Raw genomic sequence first — 18,703 nt, 5'->3', positions numbered from 1 at the left:
TGTACCACAAGCTGGGGTGCAGCAGTTTGTTATGTTTGTAAACACTTTTTAAAAATATAACAAATAACAACTAGACTGAGTGTCTAGAAACAGTGACATGGATGAGTGGAGTGTTAAAATGCATTATTATTTACGTATAGCATATTAGGGTAATGTAAAAGCCAGGCAAGAGGTGACATAATGAGGAGATAAGTGTCTAACATATCCTGCAAGACCTGCAAATTTATCACACAGTAGGCAGCACTGTTGTAAATTTGGCATTCTTTCTGCCTGCTTCGTTAACTTTTAGTCTGCATTCACACAGCGTTTGATCCTCCTGTACCTTCCCATGTTTTGATGCGGCTTCAATCTCCAAAAAAACAGTATTCTAAAATGTAAAGATTGACTTCAAATAGGGAATCAGGAACAATTGAAAACCATGTCAAACAGTTTACAGCTTTGGTCTCCATTTGATTAAATAAAGTGAATGGTTCCATTCTGGGTTTTGTTTGAATACCATTTTTGAAGATCCACAGAGACAGAAAGGCGCATCCGATATATTTTGTAACTGACCATTTACTTGAATGGGAGTCTTGCATCCCTATTAGAGATGAGCGAGCATACTCGCTAAGGGCAATTACTCGATCGAGCATTGCCCTTAGCGAGTACCTGCCCGCTAGGAAGAAAAGGTTCGGCTGCCGGCGGCGGGCGGGGAGTGGCGGGGGAGAGTGGGAGGAATAGAGGGGAGATCTCTCTCTCCTTCTCTCCTCCCCGCTCCCTCCTGCTCACTGCCGCAACTCACCTCTCACCCGCGCCGGCAGCCGAACCTTTTCTTCCGAGCGGGCAGGTACTCGCTAAGGACAATGCTCGATCGAGTAATTGCCATTAGCGAGTATGCTCGCTCATCTCTAATCACTATGTATTTGCAGTGTGCACCTTGCTGGGGTTTTCAACAGTTGTGTAATAGATCCCAGTGAGACAGTGCAGGAGAGGAGATAGGTGGAAGACAGCAACAGATGACTGCAGTATCAAACTGCACCCATAAAGAAGTTGTTAAATCAAAAATGTGTGCAGTATATAGAGAATCAGTTTATGTAAAATATGTAGCTGCCTGGAATTATCATAATATTACATTTTAGTAGAGCCATGAAGCAGACCACTCTTAATTAGCACAAAATTATTATTACTATGCTCTGAGTTTAAGGTTCACACTTATCTGTAGATTATAGTTGATTATTCTGCACTAAAATTACTATGGATTTGAAAGCATGCTTAGGATTAATAAATTGGTAGCATGGTCATGATCTCATCAGAAATAGTTATAATTTTTTTAACTGTAGAATGCTGATGACTTCATCTACTCCATTGAGAACAGTGAACTCTGAAGCTGTGGTAAAATCCAGATGAAACTGAATGCTATAAAGTATATCAACATGCAAGATTCATCTCAAGATTTTACCGCAGCATTCTATGTTCGCCTCCTCTCTGCAGCATGTGAACTTAGCCTACAGCCCATAACTATGATGCTGATGACATCACTTTAGTCTTCTGATGGTCAAGACTTTCTTCCGCACAGTGTCCTGCTCCATCTCTCATAGTTATGGTTGCTGTGGTGGTTTTCTAAGGAAAGTAGAAAGTAAAGGTGCACTCGGTTACCTCTATAATTTTTGCAATAATAAAGGCCCATTCACACTGGATGAATGTCAGGCAAATGATGCCCGACACTCGTCCCCGCACATACGCGCTCCGGTGCTGTCATACAAGGGCGAGTATTGCTAGCTCTGTGACAAAGCGGCCAGAAAGGTGCTGGGGTGGCTGGAGGAGATTTTGCTACTTGCTCTTCCCTGCCCCTCTCCATTCACTTAACACAATGGCCATTCAGTATGTGCAGGGACGAGTGTTGGGCATCCTTTGCCCAACATTCATCCAGTGTAAATGGGCCTTAATTAGTGGCACTGTTATGTGTGTGCCTGGTCCTGAACTATTTTCTTACATCCTATTAAAACAAATGAGTCACACCACAGTTACAAAGTTTTCAAAATATTAGCAATGGCTTTTAATATGAAAGCAAATGGACAACATGCAAACAAATGGATTAAAGAGGTTGACCAGCTACAAATGATTGATGACCTATCCTATGGATAGGTCATCAATAGCTAATCAACATGAATCTGCTGCCCAGGGTCCCTGCTAATCAGTTGTTTACTGGGATCAATGTGCTTGTACATGAGGCCTCTGTGTGTCGGAAGCGCACTACTTCATATACACTGCATTGGCCTGGCATAGTATTGCAGACAAAGTTCCCATTCATTTAAATGGAAACTTTGCCCGCAATACCATACCAGGCCACTGCAGTTTGTACAGAGCTGTGTGTTTCCAGCTCTGTACACTGGGATAGTGGCCCAATAACTCACACTGATCAGTCAGTGGTGACCTATCCTGAGCATACATCATTATTCATTTAGAACTGGACAACCCCTTTAAACAAACACTCCCATCTATATGAAGTGTGACAGCCTATATCTGTTGGTTAGCTAAAACGGAAACCAGGTTCTATATTTGTATCAGTTCTATTTGAAAAGAGAGAGCAAGGGATAATATATAAAATGGGGAATTGCTTACAACTTTTTAAGGCTCTTTTTGCAACATGATCACGTTGTACATTTGTGCATACCATGGGAAAATATCTCATGTATGTATGCACCAAAAGTTAAGCTCCATAGTATGCAATGGAATATCATACAGTTGGACACATCATTCATAGATTCTCATGCTGGAAAAAAAAATATACCACTTGGCCAACCGGAAAGCACAGCAGGTTACAGTTTACTATACAGTCAAAGAACAATCTATACTAATATACACCTGCCTGGTGGATGTCAAAAGGAAAGTGCCATTTGTGGGTGCTACAGAGATCTATCAACCCATTCAGGATTTGCATACACCAAATGAAAACACCACACGGGTGAAAATAGCTAAACAGAAAATCATAATTTTACCAAATATCGTGCTTCTTAGGGCTGCTGCACACAGACATATTTTCGCATGTCTTTGTGCATTCAAAAATTGCATGTGCAAAACACACAGAATAGAACCCATTCATTTCAATGAATTCATTCTCATCCCCTGCTCTATTTTCCTGCATATTTGCACACCAAAGGACCCCGTAGAAGTTTATGGGGGGTGCTCAAATTTGCACGCATTACACTGGGAAAGCAGAGCCGGCCCCATTGAAAGCAATGGAATAGCATCGGGGTCCTCTGCCACAGTTGTGACAGCTGCGGCAGGGTATTCTTTTGTCCCCGCTGCAGACCCCTCATCACTGAACACTGTAACAGTGTTGTCACAGTGTTCAGTGATGAGGGGACTCCTCGCAGGGATTAACGGAACCCTCGGGGAGTCCACTCATCCCTGTGGGGACTAAGGGGTTAACAGTGCGACATTTAGGCACCTTTTAAATGCCCTGCTGTAAGCAGCCGGGAAGCTATTCCCTGCACAGCAGTTTCCATTAACTCCTGCTCCCATAGGAGTCAACGGAAACTCCTGCAAAACGCGCACCAAAGATAGTGCATGTCCTATCTGTTTTAGGTGCCCACTGTTTTGCGCGCCAAAGTTCGCGCATATGAATGCTTCTATAGGAACCCATTGGTTTTTTTAGAAGGGTGCATTATGTGTGCGCAAAACACATGCACGTCTGATTGAGCACTTAAACTGCAAATTAACTTGCAGCGAGCAGCACATGCATTAAACATTTCTGCATAAAGTAATATTTGGAATAGTTGTTACTTTTTTTCCCCAAACTGTTGTCATGATGCATTAATGACTATTCTGATATAGACCATACAGTGTGAAGTCTAATATGAGGTAAATTCTTCTTTTAAAAAGTGAAGTGTTCTATGTCTAGTTGAAATCACTGAGTCCCATTAGTAAATGTGTGTTTTATAGCAGACAATTAGCTTGTTGATTTTCTAGATAAATTTGATTTAAATAGAGGATGCTCAATTTTAAAGAATCAAAGAGAGAAGCCAACCATCTGTCATAAGCTTGTATTCACCTTCATAAATTCATCATTACAAGCCAATGTCTTGAAAGTGAAGTAATAAATATTCTCAGAGCTTAAAATCTTTCTTAAACGTTTCTGCGTTTGATGTTATTCAGGCGCTGTGGAATATTCTAATTAACCCATGAAACAGAAGATCCCTTTTTGCAGGATAATAAAAGAAATGCTAAAGTTCAAATTCTAACACTGGTATTTAGATAAGCAGACATAGATGGATAGATAGATAATTACATTTCAGTACAATAACCTACAATATATCTTCTTTTTTATACCTCATATATACGGCTGTGTGCGTTTTATCCAAACTCTCAGCACAACATGGAAGAGTATTTTATACTGTGCTGTGGCATGCATAGTTCAGTGAGTGGCTCCATGTGATAGATTGGGTTTCCTCTAGATCAGGGGTCCCCAACTCCAGTCCTCAGGGACCACCAACAGGTCATGTTTTCAGGATATCCTATAGTAAGAACACCTGTGGCAATGTGTGAGGCACTAACAATAATTACATTACCTGCGCAATACTGAGGAAATCCTGAAAACATGACCTGTTGGCGGTCCCTGAGGACCTGAGTTGGGGAACACTGCTCTAGATGAACTGTTTTCATAACATAGTTTGACACACATTCAAGTTAAAGGTGATATGCAGGACCTAGTGAATACAGATAGTCCCCGACTTGCGAACATTCGACTTACGAATTTTGCTAGATACGAACTATCTGTCCTGCACAGTATGATGTAATGCTATGGCATTACATCATGCTGTGCAGGGACCGGACAAGCTTCTATCAAGCCTGATAGAAGCCTGTCCGGTCACATCGCGGTTGCTGGGCAGCCGGGGGCCTTCTGAAAGGCCCTAGGGCTGTCTATGCAGAGCGCCTAGCAAGCCGTGCGCTTGATAGGCATTCTGCATAGGCAGCCCTGGGGCCTTTCAGGAGGTCCCCGGCTGCCTAGCAACCACACAGCGTCCCGCGATCTCATCATGGGATGCTGTATGGGCCCCCTGAACGTCGGGTGCAGGCTGTTTCTTACAGCGGGCACCCGGCGGCAGCAGTTCCGACGAGCCGCGCCGCTCGTCAGAACTGTTAACACTTTAAATACCGCTGTCAGAGCGGTATTTAAAGTGTTAACAGTTCCGACAAGCGCCACGGCTCGTCGGAACTGCTGCCGCCGGGTGCCCGCTGTAAGAACAGCCGGCACCCGACGTTGTATGGAGCGGGATCCACCCGCGATCCCCTCCATACAACCATTTGTTCGGACTTGCGAACAAAACGGACTTGCGAACGGGCTCCCGGAACGGAACCTGCTCGCAAGTCAGGGACTAACTGTATACAGTAATACTCTATTTAGTATCCAGACACCGTTGTGTGCATGAAGCATTAGTAGTTTGCAAAATTGCAGCATTGACAAACTAGCACTTATTTTATTTACTATGATCCTCTACCCATTTTACCCCTTTTCCTATCACATTCCTCCATATAGCTCATTCTCCTTCCAAATCTATTTTATGAATATTTGTTGAACAATACTGTATAGATACTGGTGCTATAAGAAACCATATGGCATTGGGTACGCCAATATAAAATTACGGAGTAGTGTGCGTTGCCTTCTTCAAGACAGCAAATGCCAATTTGGAAATGGCATAGCTAATTAAATATGTCTTGTTTTGCCAAAAGTAAAAGTTAGAGAGAAGCTTGGTAAATATTGGCTTCAGCATAAAACTGGCATAAATGTGCCCCCATTAAAAAATTGGTACCCTTTGAATATATCTGTCTTTATTCTCCATTTACTATATGTGTATTGAAACTAGGCTTAATGCTAAAATATATGCAAGAAATTGAGGAATTGTCAATTATGATCTACAGTGTATGGAAGCTGACTCAATTTACCTGATACATACCATTTCCCTATTAACATCATGCCGTCTAGAGCGGAAACTGGCTTGAGGGCAGATACTTTATTTGCCTACAGCTAAAGTTGTTGTTATTCCTTAGCAAACATGACATAAAAATGTTCTCTTATTGGTTACCAAACTGTAATCTAAAAAAAGATCTCATTTCCGCAGAGAAATTTTGGAAACTAGGTGGAGAGAAAGTGGAAATAGCCTCTGGCAAGACACTCAAATTGAGGTTACATTGACAGAACTAATTTTAAAGTTTAAACATCACTGTATAAGTTGACAGAAATCTATAGGCAAAATTCACTTTCTTGAGTAACTCAAATTCTTATTACCTTAAACACTATTATATATGCGTATGATAGACATTGCCTGAAAATTCAGCACAGACTATGTGGATGGATGGATAAATAAATCGATAGACAGACAGTATATAATGAAAATGTTGTTTACAAAAATAGCAATTATTCAATGATTGTATTGCGGGAATTTCCTCAGTGAGATCTTAGTATTTACGAATAATACATTTAGTTCTATAAACAAAAAATTACCAAGTAAACTAATATAACAGGTAAAGCTGAATTTGATAAACAAAATAACTCATTAATAAAATTATGTTTCAAAGTTCTGGTTATTGGCATTACAGAGTTAAATTTCTGGTGAGCCAATGGCCAATGCACCTTCTAAGCTATGTGCTTGTGAAAAGAAAGGGTTAAAACATTCTAGCAGAACCCAAACTAACATCAGGACGTTCAAAAAAACATGGATAATACTTATCCAAACTATGTTGGAAATGTCAGAAAGATATTGAGTGAATCCAGGGTAATTTCATGTATTTAGGAAATTGGGTAGGGAGTCCGTTCTGATAGTGTGGACCCTTTCGTAGAGCATAATTGTGGAAATTCTATTGGTCACCTTAGGAAAAGAGAGGTTCAGGGTTTTCCATTTTGAAGCAATATGGATACTTGCAGCCATACAAATGACCTGAATAAGCCGATGGGCTCTGAATTCAAGCTTCGGTGGCTGGTCTCCTAGAAGGGAAAACTGTGGGAGATTTAGATATTGGGCCCACAAACATTTGATTTATCAAATTATGGACTCACTTCCACAGCTTAACAACCTACATGCAAAACCACTAAGTGTGGAGCATATGCCCTACCTCCTGAGACTCGAAAACAAAGCTGGGAGGAAGATGGGTACTCATTGTGGATTCTCAGTGGAACTAAGTATGTTTTATGAAGAATTGGTTCAGCATGCTATATATGAGAGAGTTCCTCTCCAAGAGGGGTCATTAGCACAAAGGTTTTCAAACGGGGTGAGAATGGGGACAACAGGGGGCAGAAGTAGGGATTGGACAATATGGAACACCTGGAGGATCTGAAGGTATTTCTGTATGGGTGGCTAAATGTGGCTATAAATTGCTATTTGGTAGTAAAATTTTTTTCATAGTAGAAATGGCGTAATTTAGTTGTGCAATTGGATCTCCACCAAGTGAAGCAGGCTAGGTCCAAACTCAGTGAACATTGTGGGTTAGGGATTAATGTTAGAATTGGTGAGGGCTTAGAGGATAGGTTATATTTAAAATGGGTACTTCACAGCAAAAGGGAATAGTTAGAGAGAGTGCTCATTTGCAGCAATCCTGAGGGAAGAGGGTTTGTGGACCAAGTTAAGGATGGTATTGGGTACGGATTTATGCTTCTTTTTTCAATGCCCACCCAGAGCGGGTTATTTGTGCTACCGAAACATGTAGCCCATTGGGCTAATCACGCAGATTTGTAATACTTTACTAGGTTGGGCACTGAGAGGCTTCCCAGTCGTTGGTGGTAGTACATTATAGTATGTTTGACCCTCGAACATTTGTTGGCCCATATGAATTGAAGTACGGTATGTTGGAAACTACAAAGGGTGGGCAGAGGGATAGGTATCAGTAAACATCTAAAGAGAGAGTATTCTTGGCAAAGTGACCATTTTAATTGCATTAATCCTACCCACCCATGACAAGTAGGGCTTATCCCATTTCAGCAGGTCTGATGTAAGTTTCTTAAGTAGGGGGGGATAATTCCATTGAAGTAGTCATATAAACACCCAGGTATGTAATATAATGTTTTTATTGAAATTGCAAGTGGAGGTCAACCAGTTTCCTAACATGTTCCGAGGTATTGATATAAGATACTTCTGATTTATCTATATTTACTCAGAGGCCTGAGAAAGCTCCCCAGGAGTCTAGAATAGACATTAAGTTCGGCAAAGTCATTAAGGGTTGGGATAAGGTTAACAGGAGGTCATCCATAAATAGGCTTAATTTATATTCATAACCATCGAACTTCACCCCCTTAACATTAGGGTTATTGCGAATGGCCTCTGCCAGTATCTCAATAGCTAAAGCAAATAGAGCTGGGAACAGGGGCATCATTTCTGGTTCCTCCGTTAATTCATATAGGAGTAACTCATGTAGAGGCCCTTGGATTCCAATGTGCTTTAGAACCCAAAATAAATAATTCCACGATAATGTATCAAAAACTAATAAGGTCACCTGGGCTTTTGCATTGGTGACATGGTTAATGATATTTAATACTTTATTTGGAGCTTGTCTGCCAGGTATAAATCCTATCTGATCCCGATGGACTGAGGCCGGGAGAAGGAGGTTCAGCCGTGCAGCTAGAATGACCGTAAAAATCTTATAATCCAGGTTAAGTAACGAAATAGGTCTATAATTTTGGGGGGACAGATTGTCTTTATTTCCTTTAGGGATTACTGTGAGTTGGGAAACGAGGAATTCATTCAGAGGAGTCTGTACCATAATGAAGTCCTGGAATTTTTTTAATGGATGGACTAAAATTTATTTACATTTTTTGTAATAGAGGGCAGTAAAACCGTCGGGTCTGGGGGCCTTACCAAGCTTGATGTTTTAATGGTGTTTAGGATCTCTTTCTCAGAGACATCAGCGTTCAGGGATTCTCTTTGATAATCTGAAAGGGAGGGGAGTTTTAGGGCTCCCAGAAAAGTGGTTTCTGGGGAGATGCATTACTCTCTTGGCCCTTATACAGTGTGTTGTAGTACTCATGGAACGTATCATAGATCCAGTCAGGGTTGGACGTTGGTTTTCTCTGAGGAGCATTAATTTTGAAAACATTATTAATTCTAGCCCTGTTTCGAAAACTGTCTGCAAGTAGCCAATCTCATTGGTTAGTGTATTGATAATAGGTCACCCCTATCCACTGAAGAGCTTGTTCCACCGCCTGTGAGAGGAGTGTATTGATTTGTAGTTTAATATACGTGATTGCCTTTGTCGTAGCTAAGGAGGGATTTTGCTGATTTAATGTTTGCAGGGGAAGAGCCTTCTTTCTAGGGCTAGGAGGGCTTGTTCTCTTTCTCTCTTTGACGATATTTTGATAAAGTGACCCCTTATGTAGGCTTTTTGGGCCAGCCAGTTCCACATGGCGGTAGAGTCGGGCCTGGTGTTTGTTTCAAAATAGTCTTTAAGTTGTTCTGTGGTTTGGACAAGTAGTACTGGGTCTCTCAGAAGGGATTTCTTTACACACCATCTGGATCTGAGGCAGGTCTTTGCTGTCAATAGAATAGAGGTTAGTACTATGTCGTGATCCAACCATTGGCAGGGGATGTGTCTGATCTAGGCTAGGACTGGAAGGAGGGAAGTTGAGATTAGAATATAGCCCAACCTGGAATACAAGTGGACCATCAGTGAGTAATAGGTGTAGCCTCTTTTGGCGCCATAGAGTTCTCTCCAGCAATCAGCCACAGACAGAGATGCCAAGGAGTCTGTCCATCACCATCTCTGGGCTGTGGAAAATCAATTGGGATTTGAAGCTGTTCTGTCCAGTCTGTGGGAGAACAGAAGGTTAAATTCTCCAGCCCAAAATAATTTGGCTGATGTTGCTTGTGCGAGCTTGTGGCTCAGAAGTAGTAGAGTAGGTACTGGGTTCTCTGAGGGGAGTATACATTAACAAATACCACGTGTTGGTCATATAGTGTCCCCAAAACTATACGGACCCGTCCCTCATCATCTGCGTCTACTTGGTTTATGTGTAGGGGCAGGGAATTGTGACAGAGCATCAGCACCCCTCTATGTTTTGTGGTAGCAGATGCAGCATACTGGAGCACTGTGGATTAAAATAGCTGAGGGAGGAGGACTAGGAGAAGTGGGTTTCCTGGATGAATATTATGTCTGAGTGGTGTATCCCGTATGATAGAAAGGCCAGTTCATTTTCTGGGGCAAGTTAAAGCCCCATACATTATGTGGCATGATATGAACCACAAGGATAGGAAAGGAACAGCCTGTGGACACCCCTTAAACCAGATCCCCATAATAACATTTTGGGGAGTTGTGTAAAGTTGGACTGACTTGACAACCCAGTGACAAAAACAAAACAAAACAATGACTTACAGTTCAGACTTGGCAAAGTCTGGAACTGTAAAACAAGGTAGTGGATCCTAAGATCCAACCAGGGATGACTGAGATCATTCCCCAATAGCAGGTGTTCGACAGTCATCTAAATGTGTTATAATATGAAAAGCAGGGATGAACCTGCATAACCTTTTACAAAATATAATCATCAATAAAGCTTTACACTTTGATGTTGGGGAGAGGGCTGACCCCCAACTCCCACAGACATCCATCTTGCTCCTGAATGCAGTCTGCAAGCCACCCTATCCCCTGTCCCAGTCAAGAAACAAGGGAAAGCCCCTTCCCTGAGGTAAAGGAAAGCTGGTTGCAGAGCGCATAAGAATGGCACAGAATGAGTTTAACTCGTTAAGCAAGCAACATCTTAATTAAACTCTCAATGGACATAAGGCCCTCAAAACTGCGGGCATACCCCACACCAATCCCACCCAACCCTTGTCATGTGTGCCCTGTCTCTGCGACCTCCAAGGCTGCCCCTCAGATGTTTTGCTCACATGTCTATGTCCACTCAGGGCCAAACTGGAGTGGAAGCCAGTCCAGTTGAATGTCTGAATGGATCTGTCTTGGTTCAAGTTTGTCTGGGAGGCAGTGGTAGACCTCCTGGAGCAGAAGTTGTTGCCACTTCTTGCAGTCTCTGCAGCTTGATAGGCCTCCTTGAGGGTTCTTGCTGAGTAGGATCTACCTTTGGTGCTGGAAAATGAGGGCAAACGGGAAGCCCCATTTGTATTTTACATTGGCTGTTTGGAGAGCCTGAGTCACTGGTCAAAGCAATCTGCATTTGCAAGTGTAGTGGGAACAATGTCAGCATAAAGTTGGATATCCCCAGAGTTGGGACATCTGCCTTGCTGCTGTAAAAAGCTGGTCCTGTACTTTGCTGTAGTACAATTTTAATATGTTGGGGTAGATCAGGGTTAGGCGGACGGGTCAGGGCCTGATGGATCCTGTCCATCCGTAGCATTTGTTGTTCAGTGTTGGACAAGAGTGCAGAGAAAAGGGTGGTAGCTGTCTCCCTCAGAGCAGTTACAGTTTTTGGGAACCCTTGAATCTGAATATTAACATGCCTGGTCCTGTTTTCCATGTCTTCTTGTTTGGATGGTTTAATCTGAACTTGAGCTCCTTAATCCGTTGCTTATCATCCTTCAGAGCCACCACTATTTCATCTGTTTTCTGTTCCAGTTCTTCTGTTCTTTGTCCTAGATCTTTTATTTGTTTAGTAAAATCTTTCGCTGCTGAGGCGAATTCCTCTTTAAAGATGGACTTCATTTGGATCAGGAGAGCTGACTGTGGACCTGTAAGAGCCGGGGAAGCTGGGTGAGGGTTTCTGTGTGGCATGGTGGTGTCACATAGCTGGTTGGAAGTGGCCAGGCTTGGGGGCCCTGATCCCACTTGTGAATCGCCTTGGGATTGAGATGCGAATATTTCTGAGAGTGTACCTTGTATTGTAGTTTGAGAGTCCTGAGGGGTCTTCTCTTTGGTTCTGGTCATTTTCTCAGAGGGTGCAATGGTCCAGCCCAAGCGTGATCTAGTTGGACATCAGAGCATCCTTCTCAGACCACCCATGTGTCTATGGCATAAAGTAAATGTTAGTTTTAGGAGTGCACGGTTCCAATCATGGGGCAAGGAGGAGGTCAGGTACTTTTTTCTCCCTTCTGCTTTTACTTTTCAACTTTTTCCCTCCTATAATTTCTACAATTATTTCATCTCAACTTTTATCTTTTTCTCCTCTCTCCTTTCTTCTTTTCCCCCCTTCTTTTATATTGTGTTTGTGCACTTTCTTTTAATTTTTCACTCTGAACTTTTAATTTCTCTTCCCTGCTGTTTTCACTGTTCTCCCCTGCAGCTGCAGGGGAGAACCAGCTGATTTCTGCCTTCAGTCTAGACGAAGAAGTAAATCCACGGCAGCAGAAGAGATGCAATATAAAATCCAACGTTTTATTCCTCAATATCACCCATGCAATGTTTCGATCTGTTGCCAGATCTTTGCTGCCTTCAGTCTAGATGGCTGCCTGCCAGGAGGTGAGCTCCATCAATCCAGGGACCCAGACTGCATACAGGGCGCAGACATGCAGGGAGACCTCACACCTTGGGATGCAGAGGGGTATCTCCCCAGGAGAATGTCCATTGCCCCAGGTATGTAGAGGGGTATTGGGGGCCTCAACCCCTCTCAGGGGTCTGTTCTGTGAGCCCTGTTAGCGACGCTCAGGTCCGCGATTTTGGGCCCTCTAACCTCCTGAGAAGTCCACTCACCTCTCCCCTGGCCTCTGGGTGCGCTGTGGTAGTCTTATAGGGTCACTGGCCAGCTTCTACTGCTCCCAATCTGCCCAGCAATCAGCCATGGCGTCGGCCAGTCCGGAAATTTAGCCTGCGGTTTCACTGGCTCCACTAGGCTGCACTGGGCCAGAGACTCTGGCAGTCTCAGCTCAAGCCATGAAGACCCTCTTTCCACTCCTCCTGTTGCCTGGAGGACAGTGGCAGTGATGGCAGTGATCCTGGAAGCTGTGGGATTTCCTATAGTGGCGTTCTCTGCCCCTGTATCAGCAGAGCTCCCCGGCTGCACCTCCGGTCTCTTTGGTGGTTAGCTCCACCCTAAGTTTAACCATCTTTTACTGTGGTATGACAAGGATTTATACTCGCTGGGTGACTCTTAAGGATTAAAGAGAAAGCGTCAAGAGAAAATTACATTATTTAAATGATGTTTTTATGTTGAATATACAAGATGTTTCAAAAGCATAGCAACACCCATATAGAATGAAAATGGTTTGGCAGATAGAAATCCAATTTTGCATACAATCTGCAAGGGAAGGGGGACATCTATTAGGCCAAGTGACAAAATGTGACAGCCATTTTGAAAGCTGGAAAAAGACAATGTGTAGGTAGGACAGCTCTTCTAAATATAAAAATACAAGTAGATATTTAAAAAGATATATAGGTAGGGACTCACCTGGTGTGGGTAGCTGGAACTAAGGGGGTGCCAGCTGTCACACCTCTAGTCCCTGTATGCCAAACGGAGAAAGCACTTGAAAATTGAAGTGCACAGAGTGGAGAGAGCATCTGGGAGGGTCCGAAATCCAAAGTAAATGGTTTAGTATAACAAGAAATTAATAAGATGAATAAAAAAGTCCTGTGCTAAGGTCAATTGTTGAGTATACAATATACTATTGCAACAATAAAACATTTGAAAATGACAATTATTGAAAGGAGGGGTCTAGTAATAATAATAAACTTTATTTATATAGCGCCAACATATTCCGCAGCGCTTCGTGTCTAGTGTAACTACAGATCCCTCCAATGTGGAAGCTAGAAGTATAAGAGCCAAGGTACTAATGTAGATTTACATCAGGAAATGCTTTAATAGCAACATACATCATGGGCATGCAATGCATTTTGGGGTGGAAATCTTCCTTTCTCATTTTATTCTTTTGAAAGCTGTCATCTTTGATTCAATTCTAATTTTTCCAGTTGGAAGGTAAGTGTGTGATATATCAAACTGGCAGAGAATGTCACCAGAAAAGCAATTGTGTACTTCACTTTAACATAACTTTATTTGTTCTCTTGTTAACACAATGATTTTTCTTTATTGGAGGCAATAATGCCGTTATCTCAAGTGATTGCTCATGTTTCTCAGTAATGATTTTGGTCATCTAGATTTTGTTTCATCAGTGATAGAACCTGGTTCCCAAAATTTGAAGAGATGTTTGGCTATTGCATTGAGGGTAATAGTAAGTCTGGTTGGGTAGCATTGATTGAAATCTGCTATGATGACGTGTGCTTTGCTCACCTGACATAAGGACAATTTCAACATGTTTTGTATGAGATAATGTCATAATTCACATTGCCCATAGTGAAGAAAAATCATTGTGTTAGCATGAGAACAAACAAAGAAGTCTTTGTGATGGACTAACCTCAAATATATCAAATTGGTGAAATTATCTGCCAATTTGATATATCACAAACCTACCTTCTTATAGGAAAAATCAGAGATGAATCCAAGATGACGGCATTCAAAATGGCCAAAACCCATTTAAGGGGGTAAGGAGAATAAACCACTACCAAATACTTCCATTAGAGGTTTATATTCTACAAGATAGTAGGATGGGGCATGCTGATATTCAACATGCCTAACCCCTCTTTCCTTAACATTTACTATTGTTATAGAGTCAAAGGGGGCCCCACATTTTTTGGTCAGTCAACCTTGCAGAAATTGACAGGCATGGCAGAGTTCTGTCTAGTGTGTATAAGCATGTAAGTGTATAAGTTTTGATTCAGTCTTCAGTTAAACTGATTGAGGGAAAAATATAGGGCATTAAACCAATATTCAATCATGTGGTTCATTAATGGATTTTAATTAAGAAATGTCATTCAAAGAAATTTGTTTAAAGAAAAAGCATGCCAGGATCTTGATTAGATATAATATATAAAAGCTATAGCATATATAGCCACTATATTAATTATTTCTACATGCTGGTGAACCAACACCAAAAACAAATCTTTAGAAAAGCAAAAGGTACCGTTTTCTTTTAGTTGAAAATCATAAGCAACTTACATTTTAATTCTGTGGCCATCTTTTTGTAAGAAATTGGCAATGAGAAAGTCTAACTTGAGTGTGAAGGTTAATATAAAGGCAGGGTGTATAATACAATCTATATTTTGAAAAATACAAGTCAAGCAGTTTTAACTGCAATATATATTAAACCTTTAGACACAAATTTGCCCTTCATGGAAACAAGATGTTTTATCCTTTGCTTTACGCTATCAGAAGAGGTTTTTTTTACCTCTTGCCTTTTTGCTGTAAAATTGCACTCCTGAATTCTGCACTTTATGAAAAAAAAAAACTATCATTCATTCTTTTTAGGGAAGGAAAATCATTTTTTCTTCATAAGCTCAATGCATAGCTGATTAAATTAGCATGATAAGTTCTATTACATAGCCTAACAAAGGTTATCAGTTATTCAGATACATGATTGTCATTTAAATACAGCATTTCTCGGAAGAAATGAAAAGGTTGTATCAGATTTTTCTATTGTAATGTCACTAAAATCGGCACAAAATTCCTTTTCCTTCACCACTTTTATTTTGTTTTAATAGGTGTTCTATACATCAGTACTTAGTAGACAGAGAAAATTGAATAGATATGAAACCCAAGTACCTTCAAGGAGTCTTTTCTAAATTTGCTTCATTTCTGTCCATGAATTTAGCACATGTATCAATGAATTCATTTGATGAAGCTGACTGTTACACAATGGCATTGGAGTTAACTTTTTTTTCATTAATTGCTCAAACTATAAGTCATTTTATTTATGCAAACCCTTACAACTCTTCTTGCAGCTGACAGATTATATTTCTATGATGTGCTTTTTGTCATGAAACAACTATGACGCCATTACTCCAGAAAGTAACAAACTATTTCCATGGCTAAAGGGCTTAGAAAACTAAACATATAATACATTATTGGTAAAATAGAAGCTGTCCTATTTTCCCAACCATGCTTTTATGCTGTATGCTTTGCTAAAGTACAGAGGTTGTAGGGACTTGTGACTTCTAAAATGTTTTTATTGTAACTTGTGAACATTTCAGGATTGTCAACTGGATGATGGCCATTAAAAGTAAGTTATTTATTTTAACCCTTTCCAATCCACTGTCTGACCTCTGAAGACATTATAATTTAAGGCTGTACAGCTCCGATGTTGGAAGACGTCTGTCGGGGTTCTCTTACTGTATATTGCCAGCCTCTCTGCTGTTGGAGCCTATCCAATGTGTCACCTCATGCAGTACTGGCTTTAGCCAGCAGATAGCGCTGTTGTATAACAGCAAAAAAAGAGTAAGCCCCCTTGGAAAACCAGGATATTAATTGGATTGGAAAGGGTTAAAATATACTTACCCTGCTGAGTCCATTCTGGTGCCCTGCTGCTGCTATCATGCATATCCGGAAACACATTCATGTGCACTAGAATGCCATTCATTGTAAAAACACCTTAAATTACTCATGTAGCAAATTTCTGGCCATCAGAATAGTGATATCTTTATGGATGGAACTTTACGGCAATTGATGGCCTTAGTTAGTTGATGAATTGTCACAGTAATAGGTAGCAGCATCAACTCTGGAAGGGTACATATAATGGCCAGAGTATCCTTCCATTTTGAACTAAAACATATATATTAGATCATGGGATCATGCTACCTTGGGAGCAGACACAGCAGTGACTATGGAGCCCAGCAGTAGAAGAGGCCAAACCAAATTGTTACTAGAGTCTTTACCTCCCTAGCAATCACGTTAAGATTCGAAAAATGCTTCAGAAAATGTCACTTTCTTATTAATTGCAGATTTTGAATTCATATCTTGTGCAAATATATTTTGCGCAGAAGTCAGTGACCTTAAATCCATTTTTAACTCCTTAGTGACAAGATGAATTTTACCCTTTAAGGACCAGTAAATCATTTTTCCCTTGGGGTACCAGCAGTTATACTTTTTTTTTTTTACTTTTTAGTCAATCTAGCTGTAGGACACCTTGTGTTTTATGGTAAATATAACATATTTAATAGCTTTCACAATTTTTTTTTGCAAGGGAGATAGGAAGAAAAGCAATTTCACCATTGTTTTTTGAGAATTATTTTTACAGTGTTCACCATGTGGTATAAATATCATGTTAACTTTATTCTACTGGTCATTATGATTACAACTAGCAATGAACGATGTATTAAAAAGCTCATTTTTGACCAGTTTGGTAGATAGTACAAACCGAGTTCACCAAAACTCTAAGACTGGTGTATATCTCTGTCTAAAGAGCCATAAAAGCCCTGTATAACACTGTCAGAGTATTATACAGGGCTTTAATATCTCTTAGCATTATATAGTGTTGAGCAAACTGAATCCTCTTTCAGGTAGAGCTGAGGATCGGTTCAGGTTTGTGCCAAACTAAAGTTTTAGCAAAGTTTAACCTGAAACAGGGTTCTACTAGTAGAATTTGCTCAATGGTAATTACAACAGCACCACATTTATAGAGGTTTTATTATGTCTTACTACATTGGCACACTATAAACACACTTTTTTTTTACAAAAAGACTTTTTATGTGTCATCACATTCCAAGACTAGAACACTTTTAACTTTCCTTTGCTGTATAAGAGCTTGTTTTTTGCAGAATGGCTTGCATTTTATATTGATAACATTTTGAAACATATATGACTTCTTGTTTACTCTTTATTCCGGTTTCAGAGAAGAAAGATGCACAGAAAACTGTTTTGCTGTTTTCTTTTTTGATCTTCAATAGAATTTACAGTGCCAGATAAATACAGTAATGTTTTATAATACAGGTTATTACTAGAGATGAGCGAACGTACTCGTCCGAGCTTGATACTCGTTCGAGTATTAGCGTGTTCGAGATGCTCGTTACTCGTAACGAGTACCACGCGATGTTCGGGTTACTTTCACTTTCATCTCTGAGACGTTAGTGCGCTTTTCTGGCCAATTGAAAGACAGGGAAGGCATTACAACTTCCCCCTGCGACGTTCAAGCCCTATACCACCCCCATGCAGTGAGTGGCTGGCGAGATCAGGTGTCACCCGAGTATAAAAATCGGCCCCACCCGCGGCTCGCCACAGATGCATTCTGACAGAGATCAGGGACAGTGCTGCTGGTGCCGGAGCTGCTATAGGGAGAGTGTTAGGAGTATTTTGGGCTTCAAGAACCCCAACGGTCCTTCTTAGGGCCACATCTAACCGTGTGCAGTACTGTGGAGGCTGTTTTTTGCAGTGTTGCACTTTTTTTTTTTTTGGGTATATCGGCCGTGCAGAGCATTGCGCCCTGCAGTAATACTCCAGGGCCAGAAGCGCTTAGGCAGGGACAGAAGACATATTGATTGAATATAGGCAGTGGGCCTGCAAAATTATTTCCTGGCTCTGTCAGTGCTCTGAAATCACCGCTGTGTTGCAGTTCACAGTGCAACACTCTGCAGTTCTGTGACATACCCTAGGGCCAGAAGCGCTTAGGCAGGGACAGAAGACATATTATTGATTGAATATAGGCAGTGGGCCTTTGCAAAAAAATTTGTAGGAAAAAATCTATTTGGGCTGCCTGTGAGTGTCCTCAGTGTTCTGGGTCTGTGCTGGGTGTAGTAGTTCTCCAAATTCATACGCAGCCAGCTAAGTGTTACAGCAGGCTTGCGCAAAATTATTTCCTGGCTCTATCTGGGCTCTGAAATCACCGCTGTGTTGCAGTTCACAGTGCAACACTCTGCAGTTCTGTGACATACCCTAGGGCCAGAAGTGCTTAGGCAGGGACAGAAGACATATTATTGATTGAATATAGGCAGTGGGCCTTTGCAAAAAAAATTTGTGGGAAAAAATCTATTT

General features: G+C 41.1%; 1 protein-coding gene across 1 annotated transcript in view; it reads right to left on the bottom strand.

The window, feature by feature from the left end:
* LOC136610023 (dynein axonemal heavy chain 3-like) overlaps positions 1 to 18,703 on the bottom strand; it is a 1,175,415-nt gene that overhangs the window by 473,597 nt on the left and 683,115 nt on the right. The gene's annotated exons all lie outside the window — the stretch shown is intronic.

This window comes from Eleutherodactylus coqui, chromosome 2, assembly GCF_035609145.1.
Source record: "Eleutherodactylus coqui strain aEleCoq1 chromosome 2, aEleCoq1.hap1, whole genome shotgun sequence".
Taxonomy (NCBI): Eukaryota; Metazoa; Chordata; class Amphibia; order Anura; family Eleutherodactylidae; genus Eleutherodactylus; species Eleutherodactylus coqui.
The sequence above is the reverse complement of the archived record's forward strand: the minus strand, read 5'-3'. Positions and strand labels throughout refer to the sequence as shown.